Genomic DNA, 26,247 nt, shown 5'->3' on the forward strand with positions numbered 1-26,247 from the left:
GCCCCCCAAGGAAAAAAGCTGAGCTTCAATCTTCAGGCTTTCGGCCTATATCAGATATTTAACTGCATTTGGCCTACTAGTTTGGTTGGGGCCTACTAACGGTGTCTGCCGCTCCTAGGTGTTCTCCTGGTTTAATTTCCTGAGCTTCTATCTTCAGGCTTTCGGCCTATATCAGATATTTAACTGCATTTGGCCTACTAGTTTTGTTGGGGCCTACTAACGGTGTCTGCCGCTCCTAGGTGTTCTCCTGGTTTACTTTCCTGAGCTTCAATCTTCAGGCTTTCGGCCTATATTTTTAATATTAAACTGCATTTGGCCTACTAGTTTGGTTGGGGCCTACTAACGGTGTCTGCCGCTCCTTGATGTTGCCCCCCAAGGAAAAAAGCTGAGCTTCAATCTTCAGGCTTTCGGCCTATATCAGATATTTAACTGCATTTGGCCTACTAGTTTGGTTGGGGCCTACTAACGGTGTCTGCCGCTCCTAGGTGTTCTCCTGGTTTAATTTCCTGAGCTTCTATCTTCAGGCTTTCGGCCTATATCAGATATTTAACTCCATTTGGCCTACTAGTTTGGTTGGGGCCTACTAACGGTGTCTGCCGCTCCTAGGTGTTCTCCTGGTTTAATTTCCTGAGCTTCTATCTTCAGGCTTTCGACCTATATTTTTAATATTAAACTGCATTTGGCCTACTAGTTTGGTTGGGGCCTACAAACGGTGTCTGCTGCTCCTAGGTGTTCTCTTGGTTTAAGTTCCTGAGCTTCTATCTTCAGGCTTTCGGCTTATATTTTTAATATTAAACTGTATTTGGCCTACTAGTTTGGTTGGGGCCTACTAACGGTGTCTGCCGCTCCTAGGTGTTCTCCTGGTTTAATTTCCTGAGCTTCTAGCTTCAGGCTTTCGGCCTATATCAGATATTTAACTGCATTTGACCTACTAGTTTGGTTGGGGCCTACTAATGGTGTCTGCCGCTCCTAGGTGTTCGCCTGGTTTAATTTCCTGAGCTTCTATCTTCAGGCTTTCGGCCTATATTTTTAATATTAAACTGCATTTGGCCTACTAGTTTGGTTGGGGCCTACAAACGGTGTCTGCCTCTCCTAGGTGTTCTCCTGGTTTAATTTCCTGAGCTTCAATCTTCAGGCTTTCGGCCTATATTTTTAATATTAAACTGCATTTGGCCTACTAGTTTGGTTGGGGCCTACTAACGGTGTCTGCCGCTCCTAGGTGTTCTCCTGGTTTAATTTCCTGAGCTTCTATCTTCAGGCTTTCGGCCTATATTTTTAATATACTGCATTTGGCCTACTAGTTTGGTTGGGGCCTACTAACGGTGTCTGACGCTCCTAGGTGTTCTCCTCGTTTAATTTCCTGTGCTTCTATCTTCAGGCTTTCGGCCTCTATTTTTAATATTAAACTGTATTTGGCCTACTAGTTTGGTTGGGGCCTACTAACGGTGTCTGCCGCTCCTAGGTGTTCTCCTGGTTTAATTTCCTGAGCTTCTATCTTCAGGCTTTCGGCCTATATCAGATATTTAACTGCATTTAGCCTACTAGTTTTGTTGGGGCCTACTAACGGTGTCTGCCGCTCCTAGGTGTTCTCCTGGTTTAATTTCCTGAGCTTCTATCTTCAGGCTTTCGGCCTATGTTTACAAATTGTTAACTGCATTTGGCCTACAAGTTTGATTGGGCCTATTAACAGTGTCTGCAGCTCCTTGCTGTTGTCATCCAGTGAATAAAGCAGTGCCGCCTGTTTACTACCGTTACCAATTTTGAACTGCATTGAGCCTACTTACAGATTTGGGCCTACTCACTGTGTCAGCCTCTCATTACAGTTGTCCTCCACTGAACAATGCAATGCCGCCTGGTTAGTCCTGTTACCAATTTTGAACTGCATTTAGCCCACTTTATTATTTGGGCCTATATTTGTGTTTCCTCCTCATCCTGCCCATTGCCCAGCCAGTGCTAGATGAGTCTGCTGGTACATTGACCCAGACCACTACATTCCCCTTGCACGCTACACAGCCAAAATATGATCCTGCTGAAAGTCAGGTTCCCCTTCCCGCATACTATACCACCTTGCACGGGGACAAAGAGGAAGGTGCAGATGAAAGTGCAGGTTCCTTCATCAGGTGGGGGGCATACACGTTGACGACTTCACTGGCACAGGGCCCCTCATAGTGCGCAAAAGTGTCGCTGCCGGTGGGAGGCACCCCCGCCGTGTAAACACACCGCCGTACTTTGAGGGGCCCTGTGCCAGTGCCAATGTGAACGAGTGGGCCACCCCTGCTTGCTCAGGATCACAGCACTTGAAATACTTACCTCTCCCTGCTCCACCGCCATGACGTAGTCCACGTTTCCTGGGCCCACTAAAAACTTGAACCAGCCCTACCCCCCACAACTTTAGCCAAATGACCCCCAATGTAAAATGCCTAACTATTATTAAAAGGTAAATTTAGATTGACAAGCTTCAGTAACAAGAATGGATGTTTTTGCCATTAAAATGGGCACTGTAGGTGTTTTCCTGGCCTCCACTCACTGCCGACTATGCTTCCCCATTGACTTGCATTGGGTTTCGTGTTTCGGTCGATCCTTTCACAGTATAGAAATGAATGATTAGAGTATCTTATCTTGGGATCACCGCTAGGGTTGAGCGAAACGGGTCGAACATTTTCAAAAGTCGCCGACTTTTGGCTAAGTCGGGGTTTCATGAAACCCGATCCGACCCCTGTGCGGGGTCGGCCATGCGGTACGCGACTTTCGCGCCAAAGTCGCGTTTCAATGACGCGAAAAGCGCCATTTCTCAGCCAATGAAGGTAAACGCAGAGTGTGGGCAGCGTGATGACATAGGTCCTGGTCCCCACCATCTTAGAGAAGGGCATTGCAGTGATTGGCTTGCTGTCTGCGACGTCACAGGGGCTATAAAGAGGCGTTCCCGCCGACCGCCATCTTACTGCTGCTGATCTGAGCTTAGGGAGAGGTTGCTGCCGCTTTGTCAGAAGCAGGGATAGCGTTAGGCAGGGTCCATTAACCACAAAACCGCTTGTGCTGCAGCGATTTGCACTGTCCAACACCACCCTCGGTGTGCAGGGACAGTGGAAGTTTTTTTTTTTTTTTTTTTCCCCTCAGCGCTGTAGCTCATTGGGCTGCCCTAGAAGGCTCCCTGATAGCTGCATTGCTGTGTGTACGCCGCTGTGCAAACCAACTGCTTTTTTCAAAGCACAAATCCTCTTGTTCCTTCCTTTCTGCACAGCTATCTTTTTTGTTTGTCCACACTTTTTATTTCATTTGTGCATCAGTCCACTCCTTATTGCTGCCTGCCATACCTGGCTGAGATTACTGCAGGCAGGGAGATAGTAGCTGCCTGCCATACCTGGCTGAGATTACTGCAGGCAGGGAGATAGTAATTGTAGGACATTCCCTGTTTTTTTTTTTTTTTTTTTTTGGTGGGAGATTAAGATTGGCAATTTGGCATTTCTGCTAGAGTGCCATCCCTGTGTGTGCCATCTCTCTCACATAGTGGGCCATAGAAAGCCTTTTCATTTTTCTGTATTTTTTTTTGTGGGGTGTATAAATTCTCCCTGATAAAAATACAGTGGGAGATTAATATTGGCCTTTGGGCTTGTGTGCCAGTCCTGAGTGTGCCATCTCTCTCACAAATAGTGGGCCATAGAAAGCCTATTTTATTTTTTTTTGGGTTTTATAAATTCTCCCTGAAAAAAAGGGAGATTAATATTGGCCTCTGGGCTTGTGTGCCAGTCCTGAGCGTGCCATCTGTGCCAGCCCTGAGCGTGCCATCTCTCTCACAAATAGTGGGCCATAGAAAGCCTATTTAATTTTTTTTTTGGTTTTATAAATTCTCCCTGAAAAAAAGGGAGATTAATATTGGCCTCTGGGCTTGTGTGCCAGTTGTGAGCGTGCCATCTGTGCCAGTCCTGAGCGTGCCATCTCTCTCACAAATAGTGGGCCATAGAAAGCCTATTTAATTTTTTTTTTTGTTTTATAAATTTTCCCTGAAAAAAGGGAGATTAATATTGGCCTCTGGGCTTGTGTGCCAGTTGTGAGCGTGCCATCTGTGCCAGTCCTGAGCGTGCCATCTCTCTCACAAATAGTGGGCCATAGAAAGCCTATTTAATTTTTTTTTTGGTTTTATAAATTTTCCCTGAAAAAAGGGAGATTAATATTGGCCTCTGGGCTTGTGTGCCAGTTGTGAGCGTGCCATCTGTGCCAGTCCTGAGCGTGCCATCTCTCTCACAAATAGTGGGCCATAGAAAGCCTATTTAAATATTTTTTTGGTTTTATAAATTCTCCCAGAAAAAAAGGGAGATTAATATTGGCCTCTGGGCTTCTGTGCCAGTCCTGAGCGTGCCATCTGTGCCAGTCCTGAGCGTCCCATCTCTCTCACAAATAGTGGGCCATAGAAAGCCTATTTTTTTTTTTTTTTGGGTTTTAGAAATTCTCCCTGGAAAAAAAAAGGGAGATTAATATTGCCCTTTGGGCTTGTGTGCCAGTACTAAGCGTTCCATCTCTCTCTCTCTCTCAGTCAGTGGGCCATAGAACGCCTATTTTTGGTTTTATTTGTTTTCTAAATTCTCCCTGAAAAAATCATTTTATTTTATTTGTTTTCTAAATTCTTCCTGATAAAATCATATTTTTTTTATTATTTTTTTTTCTAAAGTCTCCCTGAAAAAAAAAAAAAAAAAAAAAAAACAGTGGGAGATTAATATTGGCCTTTCTGCTTGTGTGCCAGTCTTGACTCCTGGGTGCGTCATCTCTCAGTCAGTGGGCCATAGAACGCCTATTTTTGTTTTTATTTTTTTTATAAATTCTCCCTGAAAAAATCATTTTATTTTATTTGGTTTCTAAATTCTTCCTGATAAAATCATATTTTTTTTATTATTTTTTTTTCTAAAGTCTCCCTGAAAAAAAAAAAAAAAAAAACAAACAAAAAAAACAGTGGGAGATTAATATTGGCCTTTCTGCTTGTGTGCCAGTCTTGACTCCTGGGTGTGCCATCTCTCTCTCTCTCTCTCTCTCTCTCTCTCTCTCCAATTGTGGTCCATAGAAAGCCTATATTTTTTTTCCTTGATTTGGGTTCCAAAATCTACCAGAGAAAATAACTCCATCAATCATTGGTAGAAAAATATTGGCCTCTGGGCTTGTGTGCCACTCCTGATTCCTGTGTGCGTCATCTCTCACTCAGTGGCCCATAGAAAGCATATAGTTTGTTACATTTGTTTTCTAAATTCTCCCTGCAAAAATCTATTTTTTTTTTTTTGGGGGGTTTCTAAAGTGTTCCTGAAAAAAATAAAAATAAAAAAAAATAATAGTGTGACATTAATATTAACATTTGTGCTTCAGTGACAGTCCTGCGTGTGGGGCATCTCTCTAATTTGCAGCCACCAAAAAAAGAGTGTGTAACATTGGGCCTGATTTTCGCTGTGGTCTCACCAACCTGTAAAGGGGTAGCTAAATCATACTGAAGTTATAGCTCACCGTGTAAGTTGTGTGACTGCAACAAATAACGTTAGTTTGGTTACGTTTTTAAAACAATGAGGAAGTCTAGTGGAAGAGGTCGTGGCCGGGGGCGTTCATTGTCAGCTGGTAATGAGGGTAGTGGTAGTGGTGGAGCATCAGGTGGTCGTGGGGAAAAAAATATTGCACCTAAGTCTGGAGCTGTGGAGCCAGGTTCGTCGTCCGGCTACACAAGGCCTCGAACGCTCCCTTTTCTGGGATTAGGAAAACCGCTTTTAAAGCCGGAGCAGCAAGAGCAAGTTTTGGCTTATCTTGCTGACTCAGCCTCTAGCTCTTTTGCCTCCTCTCGTGAAACTGGTAAAAGTAAAAGCAGCGCGTCGTTAGTGGATGTTCACGGTCAGGGACAAGTCACTTCCTTGTCCTCTTCAGCAAAAACAACAACAGAGAAGAATGCAGCAGGCGACACAACGGGTTACTCCATGGAGCTCTTTACACATACCGTCCCTGGCTTAGAAAGTGAAGCAGTTAACAGTCCATGCCCATTACAAATTGAATCTGACATGGAGTGTACTGACGCACAGCCACAGCCAGACTACTATGCTGGTCCTTTGACTCAGACCACAACATTGCCCTCGCAGGGTGCTGATCAAGAATCAGACCCTGATGAGACTATGTTGCCCCATCACGAACGCTATACCACCGAACGACACGGTGACACAGACGAAGTTGCGCAGGAGGTACAAGAAGAGTTATTAGATGACCCAGTTCTTGACCCCGATTGGCAGCCATTGGGGGAACAGGGTGCAGGCGGCAGCAGTTCTGAAGCAGAGGAGGAGGAGGGGCCGCAGCAGGCATCAACATCGCCACAGGTTCCATCTGCCGGGCCCGTATCTTGCCCAAAACGCGTGGCAAAGCCAAAACCTGGTGGAGGACAGCGTGGCCATCCGGTTAAAGCTCAGTCTGCAATGCCTGAAAAGGTATCCGATGCTAGAAAGAGTGCAGTCTGGCATTTTTTTAAACAACATCCAATTGATCAGCGCAAAGTCATCTGTCAAAAATGTTCTACTTCCTTAAGCAGAGGTCAGAATCTGAAAAGTCTCAATACTAGTTGCATGCATAGACATTTAACCACCATGCATTTGAAAGCTTGGACTAACTACCAAACGTCCCTTAAGGTTGTTGCACCCTCGGCCAATGAAGCTAGTCATCAACGCAACATCCCTTCCGGCAGTGTAGGACCACCATTTAGCGCACCACCTGCTGTATCTGTGCAGGTATCTTTGCCAGGCCAAAGCAGTCAGGGTCAGGGAATCACCAGTTTCGTAGTAGGAAACACTGCATCTAGGGCACCGGCGGCAACAATACCATCTCCCACCGTCTCTCAGTCTGCCATGTCCACCGGCACCCCCGCTAGTTCCACGATCTCCAGCTCTCCAGTCCAGCTCACCCTACATGAGACTATGGTTAGAAAAAGGAAATACTTAGCCTCGCATCCGCGTACACAGGGTTTGAACGCCCACATAGCTAGACTAATCTCGTTAGAGATGATGCCCTACCGGTTAGTTGAAAGCGAAGCTTTCAAAGACCTGATGGACTACGCTGTACCACGCTACGAGCTACCCAGTCGACACTTTTTTTCCAGAAAAGCCATCCCAGCCCTCCACCAGCATGTTAAAGAGCGCATCGTCCATGCACTCAGGCAATCTGTGAGCACAAAGGTGCACCTGACAACAGATGCATGGACCAGTAGGCATGGCCAGGGACGTTACGTGTCCATCACGGCACACTGGGTAAATGTGGTGGATTCAGGGTCCACAGGGGACAGCAAGTTTGGGACAGTTCTGCCTAGCCCACGGTCTAGTAAACAGTTGTCTGTAGCCGTTCGCACCCCCTCCTCCTCCTCCTCCTCCTCGTCCTCCTGCAGAAGCAAGAGCTCGTCCACAGACCGCAGTCGCACAAACACTCCATCCGCACCTGCCACTGTTGCACACCAGGTCTCCCATTATGGGGCAGCTACTGGCATACGTCAGCAGGCTGTATTGGCTATGAAGTGTTTGGGCGACAATAGACACACCGCGGAAGTTCTGTCCGAGTTCTTGCAGCAAGAAACGCAGTCGTGGCTGGGCACTGTAGATCTTGAGGCAGGCAAGGTAGTGAGTGATAACGGAAGGAATTTCATGGCTGCCATCTCCCTTTCCCAACTGAAACACATTCCTTGCCTGGCTCACACCTTAAACCTGGTGGTGCAGTGCTTCCTGAAAAGTTATCCGGGGTTATCAGACCTGCTCCTCAAAGTGCGTGGACTTTGCGCACATATCCGCCGTTCGCCTGTACACTCCAGCCGTATGCAGACCTATCAGCGTTCTTTGAACCTTCCCCAGCATCGCCTAATCATAGACGTTGCAACAAGGTGGAACTCAACACTGCACATGCTTCAGAGACTGTGCGAACAGAGGCGGGCTGTTATGTTTTTGTGGGAGGATACACATACACGGGCAGGCAGTAGGATGGCAGACATGGAGTTGTCAGGTGTGCAGTGGTCGAAGATTCAAGACATGTGTCAAGTCCTTCAGTGTTTTGAGGAATGCACACGGCTGGTTAGTGCAGACAACGCCATAATAAGCATGAGCATCCCCCTAATGCGTCTGCTGATGCAAAGTTTGACGCACATAAAGGATCAGGCGTCTGCACCAGAGGAAGAGGAAAGCCTTGATGACAGTCAGCGATTGTCTGGTCAGGGCAGTGTACATGACGAGGTACCGGGCGAAGAGGAGGTGGAGGATGAGGAGGATGATGGGGATGAGTATATTTTTAATGAGGAAGCTTTCCCGGGGGCACGGGAAATTGGTGGCGTGGCAAGGCCGGGTTCTGGTTTTTTGAGGGACACAAGTGACGTAGATTTGCCTGCAACTGCCCCTCAACCAAGCACAACCGCAGATTTGACAACGGGAACTTTGGCCCACATGGCGGATTATGCCTTGCGTATCCTCAAAAGGGACACACGCATTACAAAAATGATGAACGATGACGATTACTGGTTGGCCTGCCTCCTTGATCCTCGCTATAAAGGCAAATTGCAAAATATTATGCCACATGAGAACTTGGAACTAATATTAGCAACAAAACAATCAACTCTTGTTGACCATTTGCTTCTGGCATTCCCTGCACACAGCGCCCGTGATCGTTCTCACACGAGCTCCAGGGGCCAGCAGACCAGAGGTGTTAGAGGGGCAGAAATCAGAAGTGGCGTTGGCCAGAGGGGTTTTCTGACCAGGTTGTGGAGTGATTTTTCTATGACCGCAGACAGGACAGGTACTGCAGCATCAATTCAAAGTGACAGGAGACAACATTTGTCCAGTATGGTTACAAACTATTTTTCATCCCTTATCGACGTTCTCCCTCAACCGTCATTCCCATTTGATTACTGGGCATTCAAATTAGACACCTGGCCAGAATTGGCAGAATATGCATTGCAGGAGCTTGCTTGCCCGGCAGCTAGTGTCCTATCAGAAAGAGTATTCAGTGCTGCAGGTTCAATACTAACAGAAAAAAGGACTCGTCTGGCTACCCAAAATGTAGATGATCTAACCTTCATTAAAATGAACCACAACTGGATTTCAAAATCTTTTGCCCCACCCTGCCCGGCTGACACCTAGCTTTCCTATGAAAAGGTCTTGCCTGTGGACTATTCTGAATGACTTTTCCAATCTCGTAATTTTCTTCACCTGATTGTCCAGCATACGACATGTTTCCACCTCACGAAATGGCCAAACTCCCCACACGGGGCCGTGCTATCGCCACTTTGCGCTTGGACCCTTGAGAGTGCTGTTTGTCTGAAGAGGTGGGTGTGGCCGCTTTTGGTCGACGGCACTGCCACTGGGTCCCTCATAGTACAATAAAGTGTCTCTGGCGGTGGTGGTGCGCACCCAACGTCAAACACACCGTTGTAATATGAGGGGCCCTGTGCCTGTACCGCCGGCCACAAGACAGTTCCCCCCCCAGCTCAAACAGTGCTCTACCACTAGCAAAATTATCTCTCACAGCTTCACCAATGTGTAGTCTAGGCGCTGACATCCTTCAATGCCTGGCACTGACAATACCATTGTTTTGACATTTTTGTTATGTTAGGCCTTCGAAGCCTGTCTGCGGTCCCTTCTTTCTACAACTACTACACTGACCAGGCCACTGCTGGCCGTGTTACCCTGGAACCAATTTAAAAGTGCCTACAGTCAGCCCAATTTTGTTATGTTAGGCCTTCGAAGACTGTCTGCCGTCACTCCTTCCACTAGACTTCCACTGACCATACACTGCTGCCCATGTACCCCTGGAACCAATTTAAAGTGCCTACAGCCAGCCCAATTTTGTTATGTTAGGCCTTCGAAGCCTGTCTGCGGTCACTCCTTCCACTAGACTTCCACTGACCAGACCACTGCTGCCCGTGTACCCCTGCAACCAATTTAAAAGTGCCTACAGCCAGCCCAAGTTTGTTATGTTAGGCCTTCGAAGCCTGTCTGCGGTCACTCCTTCCACTAGACTTCCACTGACCAGACCACTGCTGCCCGTGTACCCCTGGAACCAATTTAAAAGTGCCTACAGCCAGCCCAAGTTTGTTATGTTAGGCCTTCGAAGCCTGTCTGCGGTCACTCCTTCCACTAGACTTCCACAGACCAGACCACTGCTGCCCGTGTACCCCTGGAACCAATTTAAAAGTGCCTACAGCCAGCCCAAGTTTGTTATGTTAGGCCTTGGAAGCCTGTCTGCGGTCACTCCTTCCACTAGACTTCCACTGACCAGACCACTGCTGCCCGTGTACCCCTGGAACCAATTTAAAAGTGCCTACAGCCAGCCCAAGTTTGTTATGTTAGGCCTTCGAAGCCTGTCTGCGGTCACTCCTTCCACTAGACTTCCACAGACCAGACCACTGCTGCCCGTGTACCCCTGGAACCAATTTAAAAGTGCCTACAGCCAGCCCAAGTTTGTTATGTTAGGCCTTGGAAGCCTGTCTGCGGTCACTCCTTCCACTAGACTTCCACTGACCAGACCACTGCTGCCCGTGTACCCCTGGAACCAATTTAAAAGTGCCTACAGCCAGCCCAAGTTTGTTATGTTAGGCCTTGGAAGCCTGTCTGCGGTCACTCCTTCCACTAGACTTCCACTGACCATACACTGCTGCCCATTTACCCCTGGAACAAATTTAAAAGTGCCTACAGCCAGCCCAAGTTTGTTATGTTAGGCCTTCGAAGCCTGTCTGCGTCCCGTTCTTTCAACTACAACTACACTGACCAGGCCACTGATGGCCGTGTTCCCTTGGAACCAATTTTAACTTGCCTACAGCCAGCCCTATGTTATTATGTTAGGCCTTCGAAGCCTGTCTGCGTCCCGTTCTTTCAACTACAACTACACTGACCAGGCCACTGATGGCCGTGTTCCCCTGGAACCAATTTTAACTTGCCTACAGCCAGCCCAATGTTAGGCCTTTGATGCCTGTCTGCCGTCACTCCTTCCACTAGGCCTCCACTGACCTGTCTATTGCTGCCCGTGTACCCCTTGAACCAACATCATTAAATATAAAAAAAATTAATTTGATTATAAAAAATAAGATCGTGTTGAGATCTCAAATGCAGACATTTTAACAATCAAAACAAACACACAACAAATATCTGGAACTGTACTACAAAGGTCCAACAGCTACAATTTCTTTCTCCTGCAAGAAGTTAACTGAAAGTTTTTTGGAGTTGTTAACACAGATATGGCATCCACCGAGTGTTGTCCTGTCGCGTCTCCTTTAAATTATTTCCAATAAGATGTTAAACTATTAATTTAATAAAATCAATAATTAAAAAAATAATTGAGTAAGTCAAAAGCACATTGCAAATAAACATTAATTACAAATCAAGAAGCATGGCGCGTCCGAGGGTGAGTAGATACCGAATAAGAATATAATCACCCTCGGACGCGCAATGCTTATTTACAACAGCCTTCCTTCCTAAGAATCAGCCCTTCCGTGGTGTAGAGAGAGGTTGTGTTACACTCCAAGGTGTTCCCCAGGTTGCCTTTCCTGAGCTTCGATCTTCCGGCTCTCGTTTAGTAGCTGTTGGAAACTACGCTGCATTAGGCCTACTAATTGTGTATGGGTGAAACAGTGGCGCATCTGCGGTCCCTCCTTCCACTAGGCCTCCACTGACCTGTCTACTGCGGCCCGTGTACCCCTTGAACCAACCTAATAAAATATTTAAAAAATTAATTTGATTATAAAAAATAAGATCGTGTTGAGATCTCAAATGCAGACATTTTAACAATCAAAACAAACACACAACAAATATCTGGAACTGTACTACAAAGGTCCAACAGCTACAATTTCTTTCTCCTGCAAGAAGTTAACTGAAAGTTTCTTGGAGTTGTTAACACAGATATGGCATCCACCGAGTGTTGTCCTGTCGCGTCTCCTTTAAATTATTTCCAATAAGATGTTAAACTATTAATTTAATAAAATCAATAATTAAAAAAATAATTGAGTAAGTCAAAAGCACATTGCAAATAAACATTAATTACAAATCAAGAAGCATGGCGCGTCCGAGGGTGAGTAGATACCGAATAAGAATATAATCACCCTCGGACGCGCAATGCTTATTTACAACAGCCTTCCTTCCTAAGAATCAGCCCTTTCGTGGTGTAGAGAGAGGTTGTGTTACACTCCAAGGTGTTCCCCGGGTTGCCTTTCATGAGCTTCGATCTTCCGGCTCTCGTTTAGTAGTTGGTGGAAACTACGCTGCATTAGGCCTACAAATTTGGTATGGGGTGTAGAGACAGGTTGTGTTACACTCCAAGGTTTTCACCAGGTTGCCTTTCCTGAGCTTCGATCTTCATGCTCTCGTTTAGTAGGTGTGTTAAAGTAGGCTGTATTAGGCCTACAAATTGGGTATGGGGTGGAGAGAGATGGTGTGTTACACTCCAAGGTGTTCCCCAGGTTTCCGTGCCATTGCTTCGGTCTTCCGACTCTCGTTTAGTAGTTGTAGAAAAGTACACAGCATTAGGCCTACAAAATGGGTATGGGGTGGAGAGAGATGGTGTGTTACACTCCAAGGTGTTCCCCAGGTTGCCTTTCCTGAGCTTCGATCTTCATGCTCTCGTTTAGTAGGTGTCGGAAAGTAGGCTGCATTAGGCCTACAAATTGGGTATGGGGTGGAGAGAGATGGTGTGTTACACTCCAAGGTGTTCCCCAGGTTTCCTTGCCATTGCTTCGGTCTTCCGACTCTCGTTTAGTAGTTGTAGAAAAGTACACAGCATTAGGCCTACAAAATGGGTATGGGGTGGAGAGAGATGGTGTGTTACACTCCAAGGTGTTCCCCAGGTTGCCTTTCCTGAGCTTCGATCTTCATGCTCTCGTTTAGTAGGTGTCGGAAAGTAGGCTGCATTAGGCCTAAAAAATGGGGAATGGGGTGGAGAGAGATGGTGTGTTACACTCCAAGGTGTTCCCCAGGTTTCCTTGCCATTGCTTCGGTCTTCCGACTCTCGTTTAGTAGTTGTAGAAAAGTACACTGCATTAGGCCTAAAAAATGGGTATGGGGTGGAGAGAGATGGTGTGTTACACTCCAAGGTGTTCCCCAGGTTGCCTTTCCTGAGCTTCGATCTTCATGCTCTCGTTTAGTAGGTGTCGGAAAGTAGGCTGCATTAGGCCTACAAATTGGGTATGGGGTGGAGAGAGATGGTGTGTTACACTCCAAGGTGTTCCCCAGGTTTCCTTGCCATTGCTTCGGTCTTCCGACTCTCGTTTAGTAGTTGTAGAAAAGTACACAGCATTAGGCCTACAAAATGGGTATGGGGTGGAGAGAGATGGTGTGTTACACTCCAAGGTGTTCCCCAGGTTGCCTTTCCTGAGCTTCTATCTTCAGGCTCTCATTAAATTGTGGTTAAATGGAACAACTGCATTTGGCGTACTAGTTGGTTTGGGGCCTACTATCGGTGTCTGCCACTCCTTGCTGTTCTCCTGGTTTCCTGTCCTGAAATACCATTTTCAGCCTCTCGTTAAGTAGTTGTTAATGTTAGACTGCATTTGGCCTACTAGTTGGGTTGGGGCCTACTATCGGTGTCTGCCACTCCTTGCTGTTCTCCTCCACTGAACAAAGCTGTGCCGCCTGTTTACTACGGTTGCCAATTTTGAACTGCATTTCGACTACTTACTGATTTGGCCCTACTCTCTGTGTCAGCCTCTCATTCCAGTTGTCCTCCACTGCAATGCCCCCTGGTTATTCCTGTGTTACCAATTTTGAACTGCATTTAGCCCACTTTCTTCTTTGGGCCTATATCTGTGTTTCCACTTCATCGTGCCCATTGCCCAGCCAGTGATAGATGAGTCTGCTGGTACATTGACCCATAACGCAACATTCCCCGTGCACGCTACACAACAACATTGTGACCCTGCTGAAAGTCAGGTTGCTCTTCCCGCATACCATACCACCTTACACGGGGACAAAGAGGAAGGTGCAGATGAAAGTGCAGGTTCCTTCATCAGGTGGGGGGAGGAATACTAGTTGGCGACGTCACTGGCACAGGGCCTCTCATAGTACGCAAAAGTGTTGCTGCCGGTGGGAGGCGCCCCCGCCGTGCAAACACACCGCTGTACTTTGAGGGGCCCTGTGCCAGTGCCAATGCCAACGAGTGGGCCCCCCCTGCTTGCTCAGGTTCACAGCACTTGCAAAGTTGAAATATTTACCTCTCCCTGCTCCACTGCCGTGACGTGGTCCAGATTTCCTGGGCCCACTAATTACTTGAACCAGCCCTACCCCCCACAACTTTAGCCAAATGACCCCCAATTTCAAATGCCTTCCAATTATTATAAGGTAAATTACGCTTGACAAGCTTCATTAAGAAGAATGGATGGTTTTGACATTAAAATGGCCACTCTAGGTGTTTTCCTGGCCCCCACTCACTGCCGACTATGCTGCCCCATTGACTTGCATTGGGTTTCGTGTTTCGGTCGATCCCGACTTTACGTCATAATCGGCCGATTTCACTCGACCCGACTTTGGACATAGTCGGGTTTCGCAAAACCCGGCTCGACTCTAAAAAGGTCAAGGTCGCTCAACTCTAATCACCGCTAGACTCTAATGTGTAGATATAAAACTTCAATTTTTATTAAATAAGTCTAAAATACAACAATATGTGAATAAGCACCAACACCAATAAACTAAAATACAGAGGCACCCGGGGGAGGTGCCTGACCCTGTATATCCTATCTCACCCTGCCTGACAGCGGAGGTTGTCTGGGGCCCGGGTGCCTCTGTATTTTATTACATCATTGAGCTACTCTGGGGAGATCTCAAGAGTGCAGTTCATGCTAGGCAACCCAGGAATTTACAGAAACTGGAGACTTTTTGCCAAGAGGAGTGGCCAGCTTTACCATCTGAGAAAGTAAAGAACCTCATCCACCACTGCCACAAAAAACTTCAAGCTGTCATTAATGTTAGAGAGGGCAATACAGGGTATTAAGAAATGGGGTTTTAGGGCTGGCGGAATACACTAAATGATATAAAGGAACATAATATAAAGGAAGATATATGGTGCGTTTGCAGCCTGGGTTCCACCGTGCAGAGAAGACACCTGCTGATCGGTAATGGCAGACTATATGGCGGTATAATGTGAGCACACGTGGGAGGCGAACCCTGTTGCTTCACAGGGCCGCAATACCGCTGAGTGAATGCTAGTGTTAGGTGACAGGACTCTGCCCCAAGGACACAGGGTTAGAGTCCTGCTAGACCCACTAGCACTAGGCGCCACAACTGCGGTGCCAGGGAGAAACCTAAATAATAAAGATTTAGAGCAGCTCTGGCGGATGCCACTAACCGCCCCAGCTAGTGACCGGAAAGTGCACTAGATGCGCACGTGCCGCACTGGCGGATGCTGCTGAGATGACACAGTATGATTGTGCTAGTCAGCTCCAACACCCAAACCACATACAACAACGCTAGATAAGGGATTGATTAAGATATCAAATGCTTCTCCCAGACCTTTGCCAGATGGACATTCAACTTGTGAGGTTTGTGCCTTCTGAGCCTTGAGTTCTGTATGCTTGCTCGTTTGCTGCCTGACCTTGGACTTCATTCTGACCATCCGACTGACCACCCTTTTGTCTCTCCCTTCTGTTTATGAAGTATACTCCTGGCTTCTGACCTTGGACTCCATGACCATTCTGACTTAGTACTTGGCCATGAGAAGTGACTGGCGTCACATATAACACTCCAAAAAAGCATTGATACATAGTTTTCGATTCAATTACTCATCCATAGAGTAATGTGTGCTTTGCGGTAAATCACACTACATAAAAGCATTTATAATTTTTTTCTGGATTCTGTTACTCATCCATGCAGTGTGACGTGCTTAATGGGTGATAAACACGGAAGAATCCAGCAAGACTCCCGAGGGAGCGAACAGAAGATTATAGGAGTCAGACCAAGTTGGTGCAACAGTGGAGGTGCAGGAGTAGGTAGTCTTATCTCTGAACCACCAAGACCCCAACCCAAGCTGCAGCCTTCACCAGTGAGGTTCTTGCGGACTGCAGATGGGAGAGCCAGGATCCAGTAATTGGTAGGCAGACTATGGAGCCTGGACTTTTTGGAAGAGAGAACAAGGTGAACCTGGACTAGGGCTGGAAACTGGCTAGAGGGCCCGCTAGCTGCAAGGTACCAACAGTTGGCTTCCTGGGGGTAGGTCGTTACATACGACCGGCAGTGGAGATGGAGTCATAGGAGAGATTAGGAGCCGTCATGATATTTCGTTCAACCAGCATGCAGTAGAGACGGAACACTTGCCCTGAAGGCTGCAAGAGCTCACAGGTAGTTCCTCAAAATGGAAGGGCAACATCGCTGGTATGCGTTGGGCATCATCTGAGAAAGAAGGGAGCTGGATGAACACTTATTGTAAAATGAAGATTCCTGGGAGAAGCTCCTTGAGATGGCTTGAGACAGGGATACCCTCTTTAAAAGATCAGACTGTCCTTATGGTTCCCCACTTCCTATGTGGGAACAGGCGATGGTGTGGGTGACATAGAGGGCTGTTGCTCATTTTTACTTGTCGGGGGCTCCAGCACTACCTGAAGCTGGGTCACTTACAGCTCAGTCACCTGGGAATCGAGCTCTAGGAAGTAGGTGGTATATAGAACTCAAAAAAAAACCTTCAAAATGTTTTTATGGATTCAATTATTCATCAATACAGTTTAACATGGTTCTTGTTACATTATGGTGGTAATGGTTGAACTTACAACTACGCATGGTTGTTAGGGTTGAGCGAAACGGATCGTTCATTTTCAAAAGTCGCCGACTTTTGGCAAAGTCGGGTTTCATGAAACCCGACCCGATCCCTGTGTAGGGTCGGCCATGAGGTGGGCGATCAGCGCGCCAAAGTCGCATTTCGTATGACGTTTTCAGCGCCATTTTTCATCCAATGAAGGAGGACGGAGAGTGTGGCCAGCGTGATGACATAGGTCTCGGTCCCCACCATCTTAGAGAAGGGCATGACAGTGATTGGCTTTGCAGAAGAAGGGATATAGTTAGGGAGGGAAGATTAATTCCCAAACCACTTGTGCTGTAGCGATTTCCACTGTCCAACACCACCTTTTCTTTGCAGGGACAGTGGAGTTTATATTTTTGTGCATCAGCTTGGCGCCATTTTTTCAACCAATGAAGGAGCGTGGGCAGAGTGATGACATAGGTCTTAGGGGCGTGGACGCCTATCGTCATCTTGTCGATTGTGCGCAGTAGCGATTTTCAATGTGTAACACGAGCTTTTCTGTTCAGGGATGGAGAGAGAGAGAGAGAGAAGAAAAAAAAAAATCCCATTGACCTTGCATTGGGTTTCGTGTTTCGGTCGATCCCCGACTTTTCGCCATAATCGTCCGATTTCACTCGACTCGACTTTAGAGATAGTCGGGTTTCGCGAAACCCGACTCGATCCTAAAAAAGTAAAAGTCGCTCAACCCTAATGGTTGTGTGTGACAATGGCTTTGAAGCTTGGAATCTCACACATGTAGCATGCTAGGCCCAGGTGTTTAGCTTTGGTAATTCAACGGTTTCTGAAAACCTACCCATATTTGCCAGAGCTTCTGTTCAATCTATCCATTTCTGAAAGTTGGCTACACCTGCCGTCGCTCTGTCAGTGCTGCAGCAGTTCATGCAAGTGCCTGCCCACCGACTAGTGTGTGATGTCACCACACACTGGAACTCCACACTGCACATGTTGGTAAGGCTTTGTGAGCATCGAAGGCCAGTTGTCGAATACTAGCTCCAAAACATCTGTTTAGTATTCTGCTCAGTCTCTGCACATAACAAACATAAGAGAGGGCACGGATGTTTGACATTTGTGCAGTTCTCCAAGACTTTGAGAACTCCACAAAGATGGTGAGAAGTGATAACGCTATCATCAACGCAATGATCCTGCTTCTGTGTCTACTTAAGGTACCGTCACACTAGACGATATCGCTAGCGATCCGTGACGTTGCAGCGTCCTCGCTAGCGATATCGTCCAGTGTGACAGGCAGCAGCGATCAGTGTTATGTTTGCTAATGACAGGTGTTATGAAGGCAATCCAGAAACACAGTGTGCTTAGCGATCAGAGCGCACACAGTGATCTGACAAATACCCAAAAATACAAGAACGAGCTCTGAGACGTGGAAACTCTGTAGACTGCACACCTGATCCTATCCTAAACACAACTAAAAGCGGCTGTGGATTGCGCCTAACAACTACCTAGGCAACTCGGCACAGCCTAAGAAACTAGCTAGCCTGAAGATAGAAAAATAGGCCTGACTTGCCCCAGAGAAATTCCCCAAAGGAAAAGGCAGCCCCCCACATATAATGACTGTGAGTAAGATGAAAAGACAAAACGTAGGGATGAAATAGATTCAGCAAAGTGGGGCCCGATATTCTAGGACAGAGCGAGGACAGTAAAGCGAACTTTGCAGTCTACAAAAAACCCTAAAGCAAAACCACGCAAAGGGGGCAAAAAAAAACCCACCGTGCCGAACTAACGGCACGGCGGTACACCCTTTGCGTCTCAGAGCTTCCAGCAAAACAAAAGACAAGCTGGACAGAAAAAAAGCAACAAAAAAGCAAAAAGCACTTAGCTATACAGAGCAGCAGGTCTCAGGAACAATCAGGAGAAGCTCAGATCCAACACTGAAACATTGACAAGGAGCAAGGATAGCAGCATCAGGCGGAGTTAAGTAATGAAGCAGTTAACGAGCTCACCAGAACACCTGAGGGAGGAAGCTCAGAAGCTGCAGTACCACTTGTGACCACAGGAGTGAATTCAGCCACAGAATTCACAACAGTACCCCCCCCTTGAGGAGGGGTCACCGAACCCTCACCAGAGCCCCCAGGCCGACCAGGATGAGCCGCATGAAAGGCACGAACAAGATCGGAAGCATAAACATCAGAGGCAAAAACCCAGGAATTATCTTCCTGAGCATAACCCTTCCATTTAACCAGATACTGGAGTTTCCGTCTAGAAACACGAGAATCCAAAATCTTCTCCACAATATACTCCAATTCCCCCTCCACCAAAACCGGGGCAGGAGGCTCAACAGATGGAACCATAGGTGCCACGTATCTCCGCAACAACGACCTATGGAATACATTATGTATGGAAAAGGAGTCTGGGAGGGTCAAACGAAAAGACACAGGATTGAGAACCTCAGAAATCCTATACGGACCAATAAAACGAGGTTTAAATTTAGGAGAGGAAACCTTCATAGGAATATGACGAGAAGATAACCAAACCAGATCCCCAACACGAAGTCGGGGACCCACACGGCGTCTGCGATTAGCGAAAAGTTGAGCTTTCTCCTGGGACAAGATCAAATTGTCCACTACCTGAGTCCAGATCTGCTGCAACCTATCCACCACAGAATCCACACCAGGACAGTCCGAAGACTCAACCTGTCCTGAAGAGAAACGAGGATGGAACCCAGAATTGCAAAAAAATGGAGAAACCAAGGTAGCCGAGCTGGCCCGATTATTAAGGGCGAACTCAGCCAACGGCAAAAAGGACACCCAATCATCCTGGTCTGCAGAAACAAAACATCTCAGATATGTTTCCAAGGTCTGATTGGTTCGTTCGGTCTGGCCATTAGTCTGAGGATGGAAAGCCGAGGAAAAGGATAGGTCAATGCCCATCCTACCACAAAAGGCTCGCCAAAACCTTGAAACAAACTGGGAACCTCTGTCAGAAACAATATTCTCAGGAATGCCATGCAACCGAACCACATGCTGAAAGAACAAAGGTACCAAATCAGAGGAGGAAGGCAATTTAGCCAAGGGCACCAGATGGACCATTTTAGAAAAGCGATCACAGACCACCCAAATGACTGACATCTTTTGAGAAACGGGAAGGTCAGAAATGAAATCCATCGAAATATGTGTCCAAGGCCTCTTTGGGACCGGCAAGGGCAAAAGCAACCCACTGGCACGAGAACAGCAGGGCTTAGCCCTAGCACAAATCCCACAGGACTGCACAAAAGTACGTACATCCCGTGACAGAGATGGCCACCAGAAGGATCTAGCCACTAACTCTCTGGTACCAAAGATTCCAGGATGACCAGCCAACACCGAACAATGAAGTTCAGAGATAAGTTTATTAGTCCACCTATCAGGGACGAACAGTTTCTCTGCTGGACAACGATCAGGTTTATTCGCCTGAAATTTTTGCAGCACCCGCCGCAAATCAGGGGAGATGGCAGACACAATGACTCCTTCCTTGAGGATACCCGCTGGCTCAGATAAACCCGGAGAGTCGGGCACAAAACTCCTAGACAGAGCATCCGCCTTCACATTTTTAGAGCCCGGAAGGTACGAAATCACAAAGTCGAAGCGGGCAAAAAATAACGACCAACGGGCCTGTCTAGGATTCAAGCGCTTGGCAGACTCGAGATAAGTCAAGTTCTTATGATCAGTCAATACCACCACGCGATGCTTAGCTCCTTCAAGCCAATGACGCCACTCCTCGAATGCCCACTTCATGGCCAGCAACTCTCGATTGCCCACATCATAATTACGCTCAGCGGGCGAAAACTTCCTGGAAAAGAAAGCACATGGTTTCATCACTGAGCAATCAGAACCTCTCTGTGACAAAACCGCCCCTGCTCCAATCTCAGAAGCATCAACCTCGACCTGGAACGGAAGAGAAACATCTGGCTGACACAACACAGGGGCAGAACAAAAACGACGCTTCAACTCCTGAAAAGCTTCCACAGCAGCAGAAGACCAATTTACCAAATCAGCACCCTTCTTGGTCAAATCGGTCAATGGTTTGGCAATGCTAGAAAAATTACAGATGAAGCGACGATAAAAATTAGCAAAGCCCAGGAACTTTTGCAGACTTTTCAGAGATGTCGGCTGAATCCAATCCTGGATGGCTTGGACCTTAACTGGATCCATCTCGATAGTAGAAGGGGTAAAGATGAACCCCAAAAATGAAACTTTCTGCACACCGAAGAGACACTTTGATCCCTTCACAAACAAAGAGTTAGCACGCAGGACCTGAAAAACCATTCTGACCTGCTTCACATGAGACTCCCAATCATCTGAGAAGATCAAAATGTCATCCAAGTAAACAATCAGGAATTTATCCAGATACTCACGGAAGATGTCATGCATAAAAGACTGAAACACAGATGGAGCATTGGCAAGTCCGAACGGCATCACTAGATACTCAAAATGACCCTCGGGCGTATTGAATGCAGTTTTCCATTCATCTCCTTGCCTGATTCTCACCAGATTATACGCACCACGAAGATCTATCTTAGTGAACCAACTAGCCCCCTTAATCCGAGCAAACAAGTCAGATAACAATGGCAAGGGATACTGAAATTTAACAGTGATCTTATTAAGAAGGCGGTAATCAATACACGGTCTCAGCGAACCATCCTTCTTGGCTACAAAGAAGAACCCTGCTCCCAGTGGTGATGACGATGGGCGAATATGTCCCTTCTCCAGGGATTCCTTCACATAACTGCGCATAGCGGCGTGTTCGGGCACGGATAAATTAAATAATCGACCTTTAGGGAATTTACTACCAGGAATCAAATTGATAGCACATTCACAATCCCTATGCGGAGGTAGAGCATCGGACTTGGGCTCTTCAAATACATCCTGATAATCAGACAAGAACTCTGGGACCTCAGAAGGGGTGGATGACGAAATCGACAAAAATGGAACATCACCATGTACCCCCTGACAACCCCATCTGGATACCGACATGGAATTCCAATCCAATACTGGATTATGGGTTTGTAGCCATGGCAACCCCAACACGACCACATCATGCAGATTATGCAACACCAGAAAGCGAATAACTTCCTGATGTGCAGGAGCCATGCACATGGTCAGCTGGGCCCAGTATTGAGGTTTATTCTTGGCCAAAGGTGTAGCATCAATTCCTCTCAATGGAATAGGACACCGCAAAGGCTCCAAGAAAAACCCACAACGTTTAGCATAATCCAAATCCATCAGATTCAGGGCAGCGCCCGAATCCACAAACACCATGACAGAAAACGATGACAAAGAGCATATCAAGGTAATGGACAGAAGGAATTTGGACTGTACAGTACCAATGACGGCAGACCTAGCGGACCGCTTAGTGCGCTTAGGACAATCAGAAATAGCATGAGTGGAATCACCACAGTAGAAGCACAGACCATTCAGACGTCTGTATTCCTGCCGTTCAACTCTAGTCATAGTCCTATCGCACTGCATAGGCTCAGGTTTAACCTCAGGCAGTACCGCCAAATGGTGCACAGATTTACGCTCGCGCAAGCCTCGACCGATCTGAATGGCCAAAGACAAAGACTCATTCAAACCAGCAGGCATAGGAAATCCCACCATGACATCCTTAAGAGCCTCAGAGAGACCCTTTCTGAACAAAGCTGCCAGCGCAGATTCATTCCACTGAGTGAGTACTGACCATTTCCTAAATTTCTGACAATATACTTCTAGATCATCCTGACCCTGGCACAAAGCCAGCAAATTTTTCTCAGCCTGATCCACTGAATTAGGCTCATCGTACAGCAATCCGAGCGCACGGAAAAACGCATCGACACTACTCAATGCAGGGTCTCCTGGCGCAAGAGAAAATGCCCAGTCTTGAGGGTCGCCGCGCAAAAAAGAAATAATAATCAAAACCTGTTGAATAGGATTACCAGAAGAATGAGGTTTCAAGGCCAGAAATAGCTTACAATTATTTTTGAAACTTAGTTCTATCTCCAAAAAACAAATCAGGAATAGGAATTCTTGGTTCTAACATAGATTTCTGATCAATAGTATCTTGAATTTTTTTTACATTTATAACGAGATTATCCATTGAAGAGCACAGACCCTGAATATCCATGTCCACACCTGTGTCCAGAATCACCCAAATGTCTAGGGGAAAAAAAAAAAAAGTGAACACAGAGCAGAAAAAAAAAAAAAAAAAAATGATGTCAGAACTTTTTCTTTCCCTCTATTGAGAATCATTAGTTAGGCTCCTTGTACTGATATGTTTGCTAATGACAGGTGTTATGAAGGCAATCCAGAAACACAGTGTGCTTAGCGATCAGAGCGCACACAGTGATCTGAGAAATACCCAAAAATACAAGAATGAGCTCTGAGACGTGGAAACTCTGTAGACTGCACACCTGATCCTATCCTAAACACAACTAAAAGCGGCTGTGGATTGCGCCTAACAACTACCTAGGCAACTCGGCACAGCCTAAGAAACTAGCTAGCCTGAAGATAGAAAAATAGGCCTGACTTGCCCCAGAGAAATTCCCCAAAGGAAAAGGCAGCCCCCCACATATAATGACTGTGAGTAAGATGAAAAGACAAAACGTAGGGATGAAATAGATTCAGCAAAGTGGGGCCCGATATTCTAGGACAGAGCGAGGACAGTAAAGCGAACTTTGCAGTCTACAAAAAACCCTAAAGCAAAACCACGCAAAGGGGGCAAAAAAAAAACCCACCATGCCGAACTAACGGCACGGCGGTACACCCTTTGCGTCTCAGAGCTTCCAGCAAAACAAAAGACAAGCTGGACAGAAAAAAAGCAACAAAAAAGCAAAAAGCACTTAGCTATACAGAGCAGCAGGTCTCAGGAACAATCAGGAGAAGCTCAGATCCAACACTGAAACATTGACAAGGAGCAAGGATAGCAGCATCAGGCGGAGTTAAGTAATGAAGCAGTTAACGAGCTCACCAGAACACCTGAGGGAGGAAGCTCAGAAGCTGCAGTACCACTTGTGACCACAGGAGTGAATTCAGCCACAGAATTCACAACAGATCAGGCCCCTGCTGTGCTGTCGCTGGTCGGGGAAGAAAGTCCAGAACTTTATTTGGTCGCTGGACTCCCCGCAGACATCGCTGAATCGGCGTGTGTGACACCGATCCAGCGATGTCTTCACTGGTAACCAGGGTAAACATCGGGTAACTAAGCGCAGGGCCGCGCTTAGTATCCCGATGTTTACCCTGGTTACCATCCTAAAAGTAAAAAAAACAAACAGTACATACTTACCTACCGCTGTCTGTCCTCCAGCGCTGTGCTCTGCACTCCTCCTGTACTGGCTGTGAGCGTCGGTCAGCCGGAAAGCAGAGCGGTGACGTCACCGCTCTGCTTTCCGGCCGCTGTGCTCACACAGACAGTACAGGAGGAGTGCAGAGCACAGCGCTGGAGGACAGACAGCGGTAGGTAAGTATGTACTGTTTGTTTTTTTACTTTTAGGATGGTAACCAGGGTAAACATCGGGTTACTAAGCGCGGCCCTGCGCTTAGTTACCCGATGTTTACCCTGGTTACCGGCATCGTTGGTCGCTGGAGAGCGGTCTGTGTGACAGCTCTCCAGCGACCAAACAGCGACGCTGCAGCGATCCGGATCGTTGTCGGTATCGCTGCAGCTTCGCTTAATGTGAAGGGGCCTTTAAACAGTCGATGCTGACAATTTAAACATGAAGCTTTACATGCGGACCAAGTGGACATGCAGGAAGACATGAAACAGGGAGCTACTACCCAGCCTCATGTCATCTACTCATCGCAGATTTGGTAATAGTGAGGACGTGGAGGCTGAGGAACAGGAGCTGTCTGATAGCGGCTAGTACCCACACAAGTTTTGACCCGTCTCTTCTATGTGTATTGGCTGAGGAGGGGAATGAGGAGGAAAAGATGGAGGAGGAGAAGATGGAGAGTAGTCATCATTAGGGTTGAGCGAAACGGATCGTTCATTTTCAAAAGTCGCCTACTTTTGGCAAAGTCGGGTTTCATGAAACCCGACCCGAACCCGATCCCTGTGTGCGGTCGGCCATGCGGTTCAGCCAATGAAGGAGCGTGGGCAGAGTGATGACATAGGTCTTAGGGGCGTGGACGCCTATCGCCATCTTGTCGATTGTGCGCAGTAGCGATTTGCAATGTGTAACACCAGCTTTTCAGTTCAGGGACTGAGAGAGAGAGAGAGATAGAAAGAGAGAGAGAGAGAGAGAAAAAAAAATAAAAATAAAATAAAATAAAAAAATAAAACAAACAAAAAAAAAATTACCATTGACTTTGCATTGGGTTTCGTGTTTCGGTCGATCCCCGACTTTTCGCCATAATCGTCCGATTTCACTCGACTCGACTTTAGAGATAGTCGGGTTTCGCGAAACCCGACTCGACCCTAAAAAAGTAAAAGTCGCTCAACCCTAGTCATCATCATGCAGACAGGGCAGTTTTGCTGTAGGGAGCTTGGCGCATATAGCCAACTTTATGTACAACTGCCTTTCCAATGACCCTTACATTTACCTTGGCCCCAAAAAAGTACTAGTTGTTCACTTTGCTAGACCCACACTACCAGGAGAACCTTGCATCCATCCTTCCTGAGGTGAAGAGGTCTACTAATATGGTGCTATTGCAGAAGGCCATTGTGGAAAATATGTTTAAAAAATTCCCATCAGACAACAATAGCAGTAGGGGACAAGCCACCTTGCTCAACCAAGAATCAGAGAAGAGAGACATACACACACCAATTACAGCAGAGTCAGGGTACACTGTAAAAGGCCTTGGTCAATTTCATGCCACCCACCCAGTATCCAGGCCCTGAATACCAGGTATTTTTGACAAGGAGGGAAGAATTTTTAAAGATGATCAAGCAATAACTGGCTGACAAAACCATCATACTCTTATTTCTCTGTGACCTTCAACTACTGGGTCTCAAAACTGGACAACTGGCATGAGCTGTGTTGTGGTGTTGTGCTGCCCTAGCCCTACCACTAGTGTGAGTTTTTAATGCCGCTGGGGAGGACAAAACAGACAGGCACTTTTGCCTGTCAACAGAAAATGCTGACAGGCTCCATCTCATAAAAATGAGAAAAACTTGGATTAGCCCCAACTTTTCCACACCTCCAGATGACAGCAGCACATAAAGTGTTTTTAATCCTCAAGAGTCTATGGATGACCCTACTTAAAATTTTTCCTGGATTTGCACTTTTGTGCAAAGCCTTTATGAGTCTAGGAGTACATTAACCACAGTTTCAAAATATTTTAATGAGGCCCTCTAGGTATTGCCTTCTTTGGTCTAAGGATGACTGTATTACCCTCCTTATCATTTTTTTCATGGCTCTGCACTTTGTTCAGAGCCTGTATGAGTGTAAGAGCACATCAAGTACACTTTCTTAATATTTTAATGAGACCCTCCAGTTGTTGCCCACAGGGGTGTATTAATGACCCTTCTTCTAATTTTTATGGGTCTTCGCACTGTGCAGAGTTTTACGAGTGTAGGAGTACCACAACTATAATT

The sequence above is a fragment of the Ranitomeya imitator genome, chromosome 1 (assembly GCF_032444005.1).
Source record: "Ranitomeya imitator isolate aRanImi1 chromosome 1, aRanImi1.pri, whole genome shotgun sequence".
Classification (NCBI taxonomy): domain Eukaryota; kingdom Metazoa; phylum Chordata; class Amphibia; order Anura; family Dendrobatidae; genus Ranitomeya; species Ranitomeya imitator.